At 46.6% G+C, this 6,713-nt stretch overlaps 1 non-coding gene across 1 annotated transcript; it reads right to left on the reverse strand.

The window, feature by feature from the left end:
- Positions 1-2,388: 2,388 nt before the first annotated feature.
- LOC130297856 (U2 spliceosomal RNA) lies at positions 2,389-2,577 on the reverse strand. Its single transcript, XR_008849720.1, has one exon. It is a non-coding gene; the product is annotated as a U2 spliceosomal RNA (small nuclear RNA).
- Between the last annotated feature and the right edge of the window lie 4,136 nt (positions 2,578-6,713).

Here is a 6,713-nt window from a genome sequence, read left to right on the forward strand (position 1 = left end):
CTCTTTCAGAGCCTGAAGATCTGGATGACCAGGAAGAACAGTCCTGTCTTTTGCGCATTGGTGAGGACACAAATTCTGAGGGGATGGCATCGCAATGTGATGAGTTGGACAAAGCTCTTATGGCAAAATGTGTTTGGGATCTGGACAATCTTTGTTCTTTAGGGTCTGTTCACATTTTAGGGTCCTTTGTAGTTTTCTCAGTAAAATCAGTAGGTATATGAGGAGCAGATAGGGTGTGAGGAGTAGTAGCACATTGAGGATCATCCATTTTGGTTTGAGATACAGAGAGACTTTCAATTGACGGAAGACTCAGAGCAGAGGCAATTTTGGAGTCTCTAACAGGTGAAGATGGGGCACTATGGGTATATGCTGCAGAATCGTCTTGAGTAGGGGTGTTCCAGATGAAGGATGTATCGTAGGTATTGACTGCGACCTGGCAGTTCTTGATGAGGCTTGTGGTTTATTCTTTTTTTGATTCCCCATGGGAATCGTAGAGATCTTATAGGTGCCAATGAAGAGTGATGAGAATCACTTAAAAAAAGGATATACACAGGAGATAAGTAGTTAGTTCCACACAGAGGGGATTGTAGTTGAAGAGGGTGCAATTTCCCCACTGGACAGTAGGTGGCAGCAAAAAACTGTGTTTCAGATAGATACACAAGTTATACAGCTAGATGAAGAGTACACCACGTGTGGTTGCTATGGCGCCTGAAGGCAGATCTACCCAGAAAGAAATGTCCGTTATGAGGGGGGTCTCCACTGAATCAGTTCTAGGCAAACCCCAAAGGTAAACCAAGTATTTCTGTTAGTTACTGTGCATTATAACACAAGCTGGGTGACTTATGTGTACAGATCACGCATGTGGAGTAGAAGCCCCAGTACTTTTCAACGTTGTATTGCATGGCAGTCCTAGTATAAGTGGGTCTCCTATGATATCGTCCCCTCAGGGATAGGAGATCGGGAGAACTGTCCGCCGGGTATAAGCTGGTGAGGTCTGCAGAGGGCACCCCTATCATACTTGTCTTATGATCTATGGAGACCCAGGCTGCAGGCTGTCTGCATATGAGTTGCGCACCTCAGGAAGTTCACAGCATGGAGTCCGAGACCCGTCACAGGCAGGTGGTGTGTACTCTCAGGGGGGCACCCCCAACGCTGGCGGCAACCAGGGAGTGAGAAGACGCCATCGGGCGTCACTAACCTTTGTGCCTCCCGCGATCTGCATGGCCCTGTGCTGCAGGTCCTCTGTGTCCAGAGAGCGCGTGGTGGGAACTTCGTAGCGTGCGTCTGCGCTGGGAGACTGGGGCCGGCCGAAGGAGGATGGCGCGTGGTCCCAGGTGTACTTCCTCCAAGCCTGCGGCAACCAGGGAAGGTGAGGGCTTTGCCAGGTATGTAATCGCTCTGTTTGCGGGCAAATGTAGGGCTAAGTACCGCTATGAAGGCAGTGGGAAGACGGAGCTCAGCTCAGGCACGTCTTACCCCATCGGCTTCCGGCCACATCCCCCAGTGTTTACCAAACCTAAGGAATACTTTAGTAAAAGCGGACTCGGGTTCCATCAGAAAGTTACGCCAAACTTTATTAAGCACTAGTAAATGTGGCACTTTTTCATGCATCAATTGTGCCCAATGTAGCAATATCATTAAAGGGGACAAGATAACACATACACACACAGGTAAGCTTATACCAATAAAGGGTTATTATACAGTCTATATCGGTCTAAAAATGGGTTTTAGAGACCGCATTAATAGACATAAATCATCTATCCTTTGCAGCAACGTCATTTTCCCTATACCTTACCATGTCAAGATCAAGGGACATAATATTTCCCAGTTACGTTACCAGGTGATTGATCAGGTGTTCCCACCAAAACGTGGAGGCGATATAAAAAAATTGCTTCTGCAAAAAAGAAGCATTTTGGATTCACACTTTGGGCACCTTCGAACCAAGGAGGTTGAATTGTGAATATGAGATTAACCAACTTCTGTAAATTTTGTGCAATTATAAATTTTTTCATCTTTTCATTTAGAGACCAACCTGATTACTTCTAATGTACTACTGATCTTCAGTCCAAAAATCACCATGTGTGTTTTTGTTATTGTTTATCCTGTTGTCATGGTTACCAATGATGTAATAATTGTGTTCCTATGACGTGTATAAAATGAGCCATTATGTTCAGTTACAATGTTCAGTTAAAAAAGGCAGGAGCCGGAACGCGTGCTGCGTTGTTTGTGATATATGCTGTATGCATAAATAAAAGAGAAGAAATATATTCATCTACATCGAGTGCCGGGAATTTTTTTTTTACTATTATTTCTTATGCATGAGCACCGGATTAATACTACAGTGTGGACCACTCACCTACTTGAATCTTTCTTTTTAACACTGCAATGGGGTATTGCACTGTACCTGAAGATACTGCCTTATTGGGTCAATGCATAGGGCGACGGAAGCAAGCTTCAAAATCGGCCCCCGTTCTCAAAAATCCATTTGATAAATGGTCCTCAGATAGGGCACGTATCAGATATTAAACTGATAAGAACAGATTTTTTTTTTTTTAAACCTTCAGGTTTGAATTAAAACACATGAGTTCAGAACTACTTCACATTTACCTCTCAGTTTTACTGAACTTTGTCATAATTCATCTCATCATTAGGTTACAAATTTTATTTCTTACATAACAAACAACATCCCTTATACCTTCACCACGTGTCTCCATTTTAAAAACTTCCAAGTCCCCTCCGCATCCTCCTCTCCAAATCTCTTCTTATCCCACAAATATAAAGTATGCAATCTATTTAGTATAATTTTCATAAAATTCTCAACTCACACATCCTCCTTCTTATATATACATAAATTCCTAGCATCCCACAATACTACTTTAACCTCTTAAGGAACCATGACGTACCGGTGCGTCATGAGTCTGCTCCCGTTCTATAACGCAGGTCCACGGCGTGGCCCCGTGTCATAGCGCGTCGGGCCCGGCACCTAACAACGGCCAGGACCCGTGGCTAATAGCGCGCAGCACTGATCGCGATGCCGCGCGCTATTAACCCTTTAGACGTGGCGTTCAAAGTTGAACGCTGTGTCTAAAGTGAAAGTAAAACAATGCCGGTTAGCTCAGGGAGCTGTTCGGGATCACTGCGGCATCCCTAACAGCTGACATGATAGTCGGAGGGTTTCTACCTGCCTCCATGCTGTCCGATCGCCGAATGACTGCTCAGTGCCTGAGATCCAGGCATGAGCAGTCAAGCGGCAGAATCATCGATCAGTGGTTTCTTATGAGATACCACTGATCAATGTAAAAGATCAGTGTGTGCAGTGTTATAGCCCCCTATGAGAGCTATAACACTGCAAAAAAAGTGGGAAAAAAATTAATAAAGATCATTTAACACCTTCTCTAATAAAAGTTTGAATCACCCCACTTTTCCCATTTAAAAAAAACCCAGTGTAAATAAAAATAAACATATGTGGTATCGCCGCGTGCGGAAATGTCCAATTTATAAAAATGTATAATTAATTAAACCGCACGGTCAATGGCGTACGAGCAAAAAAATTCCAAAGTCCAAAATAGTGTATTTTTGGTCCCTTTTTATACCATGAAAAAATGAATAAAAAGTGATCAAAAAGGTACCGCTAAAAACATCAAATCACGGCACAAAAAATGAGCCCTCATACCGCCCCAAAAATAAAAAAGTTATAGGGGTCAGAAGATGACAAATTTAAACATATGAATTTTCCTGCATGTAGTTTAGATTTTTTCCAGAAGTACAGCAAAATCACACCTATATAAGTAGGGCATCATTTTAATCGTATGGACCTAAAAATGTACTGTGTAGAAACGAAAGCCCCCAAAATGTACAAAATGGCGTTTTACATTTTTTTTTTGTCTCAATGATTTTTTTCCGTTTCGCCGTAGATTTGTGGGTAAAATGACTGACGGCATTACAAAGTAAGCCATCATATGGATTTTTCGGTGCAAAATTTAAAGAGTTATGATTTTGTAAAGGTAAGGAGGAAAAAACGGAAAAACCCGGGGTCCTTAAGGGGTTAATTTTTGCTAATAACACATATAACATTCATTCCTTTTTCGCACCTACCATACTCAAACCAAACATAATCACTTCAAAAGACCATTTTGTTATCCCCATCAATTCTTTAACCAACGGACCTATTCCTCTCCATACTTCTTGCGCTCTCTCACAATTCCATAACAAATGCATAATACTTTTATTCCCCCCCACATCCCTTTCTTGAACATCTCTCACTCCTTCCAATCCCACAACTCTTCTGAACCTCTCTCACTGGCAATGCGCCATACAATCTCTTTCTATTTGTCATTCCATCTGTTTCCAAGATTTTCCACACTTTACTGACATTCTGTCCTCTCACCAAATTAATGTTGTATTGAACTTTCTTCTCCCTTACATACTTCACCATACTTTTTTTTCTCTTTTAACACTTCTTGCCTCACTCCTAACAGACCAAATTTTCTCAACAAATACATATCATCCAGGACACACCGAAGCATACGGTTTTCTCAAATCCCTCTCCATTCATCCTAATCTGCATAACACACACCCTACTAAAAACCTCATCATACATGCAAATTTCTACTGTTCTCCCACACTTCTTCTCATAGCAAACAACACATTTGTCACGATTCGGCAGGCTGGATGTGGATCCTCTGTGTCAGAGAGGGATAGGCGTGGACCGTGCTAGTGGACCGGTTCTAAGCTGCTACTGGTTTTCACCAGAGCCCGCCGCAAAGCGGGATGGTCTTGCAGCGGCGGTAGCAACCTGGTCGTATCCACTAGCAACGGCTCAACCTCTCTGACTGCTGAAGATAGGTGCGGTACAAGGGAGTAGACAAGAGCAAGGTCGGACGTAGCAGAAGGTCGGGGCAGGCAGCAAGAATCGTAGTCAATAAGGCAATAGCAGGAGGTCAAGTACACAGTATGGACAACACAGTAACGCTTTCACTAGGCACTAAGGCAACAAGATCCGGCAGGGGAGTGCAGGGGCAGTGATCAGATATAGTCTGGGAGCAGGTGGAAGCCAATTAAGCTAATTGGGCCAGGCACCAATCATTGGTGCACTGGCCCTTTAAATCTCAGAGAGCTGGCGCGCGCGCGCCCTAGAGAGCGGAGCCGCGCGCGCCAGCACATGACAGCAGGGGACCGGGACGGGCAAGTGACCTGGGATGCGATTCGCGAGCGGGCGCGTCCCGCTGTGCGAATCGCATCCCCGACGGCCATGACAGTGCAGCGCTCCCGGTCAGCGGGACTGACCGGGGCGCTGCGGAGAGAGAGGCGCCGTGAGCGCTCCGGGGAGGAGCGGGGACCCGGAGCGCTAGGCGTAACAGTACCCCCCCCCTTAGGTCTCCCCTTTTCTTTGTCCGGTAACTGCCTCCCCGGATGAGGACACCGGGAAAGAATGGAGGGTTTCCTCAACGGCAGGCAGTACAGCAGGAGTGGGAATGGGGAGGGAGGGCAGAGGGCGAAGCCTGGCACGGGGCAGTGTGACACCAGGACGGGGGCCATGAGGAGGCACTGAGGCTTGCCTGACGGGACTGGGAGGGGGGGAGAGGCACTTCCTATGGCAGGCAGAGTCCCAGTTCTTGATCTCTCCTGTGGACCAATCAAGGGTTGGGGAATGGCGTTGAAGCCATGGTAGTCCAAGGAGAATTTCGGAAGTGCAATTGGAGAGGACCAAAAACTCAATTTTTTCGTGATGAGGTCCGATGCACATTAGGAGGGGCTCCGTGCGGTAACGCACGGTGCAATCCAACCTGACTCCGTTGACCGCGGAAATGTAGAGTGGCTTGACGAGACGGGTCACCGGGATGCGGAATTTATTCACCAAGGAATCCAGAATAAAATTCCCAGAGGCACCGGAGTCCAAGCAGGCCACGGCTGAGAGGGAGGAGTTGGCTGAAGGAGAAATCCGTACGGGCACCGTGAGACGTGGAGAAGCCGACTTTGAATCAAGAGACGCCACACCCACGAGAGCTGGGTGCGAGCGTGCGTTTCCCAGACGTGGAGGACGAATAGGGCAATCCACCAAGAAATGTTCGGTACTGGCACAGTACAGACAAAGATTTTCTTCCCTACGGCGATTCCTCTCTTCCTGGGTCAGGCGAGACCGATCCACTTGCATGGCCTCCTCGGCGGGAGGCCTAGGCGTAGATTGCAACGGAGACTGTGGGAGAGGTGCCCAGAGATCTAAGTCTTTTTCCTGGCGGAGCTCTTGATGTCTCTCAGAAAAACGCATGTCAATGCGAGTGGCTAGATGAATGAGTTCATGCAGGTTAGCAGGAATTTCTCGTGCGGCCAGAACATCTTTAATGTTGCTGGATAGGCCTTTTTTAAAGGTCGCGCAGAGGGCCTCATTATTCCAGGATAGTTCAGAAGCAAGAGTACGGAATTGTATGGCGTACTCGCCAACGGAAGAATTACCCTGGACCAGGTTCAGCAGGGCAGTCTCAGCAGAAGAGGCTCGGGCAGGTTCCTCAAAGACACTTCGAATTTCCGAGAAGAAGGAGTGTACAGAGGCAGTGACGGGGTCATTGCGGTCCCAGAGCGGTGTGGCCCAAGACAGAGCTTTCCCAGACAGAAGGCTGACTACGAAAGCCACCTTAGACCTTTCAGTAGGAAACTGGTCCGACATCATCTCCAAGTGCAGGGAACATTGTGAAAGAAAGCCACGGCAAAACTTA

This window comes from Hyla sarda, chromosome 13 (genome assembly GCF_029499605.1).
Source record: "Hyla sarda isolate aHylSar1 chromosome 13, aHylSar1.hap1, whole genome shotgun sequence".
Classification (NCBI taxonomy): Eukaryota; Metazoa; Chordata; class Amphibia; order Anura; family Hylidae; genus Hyla; species Hyla sarda.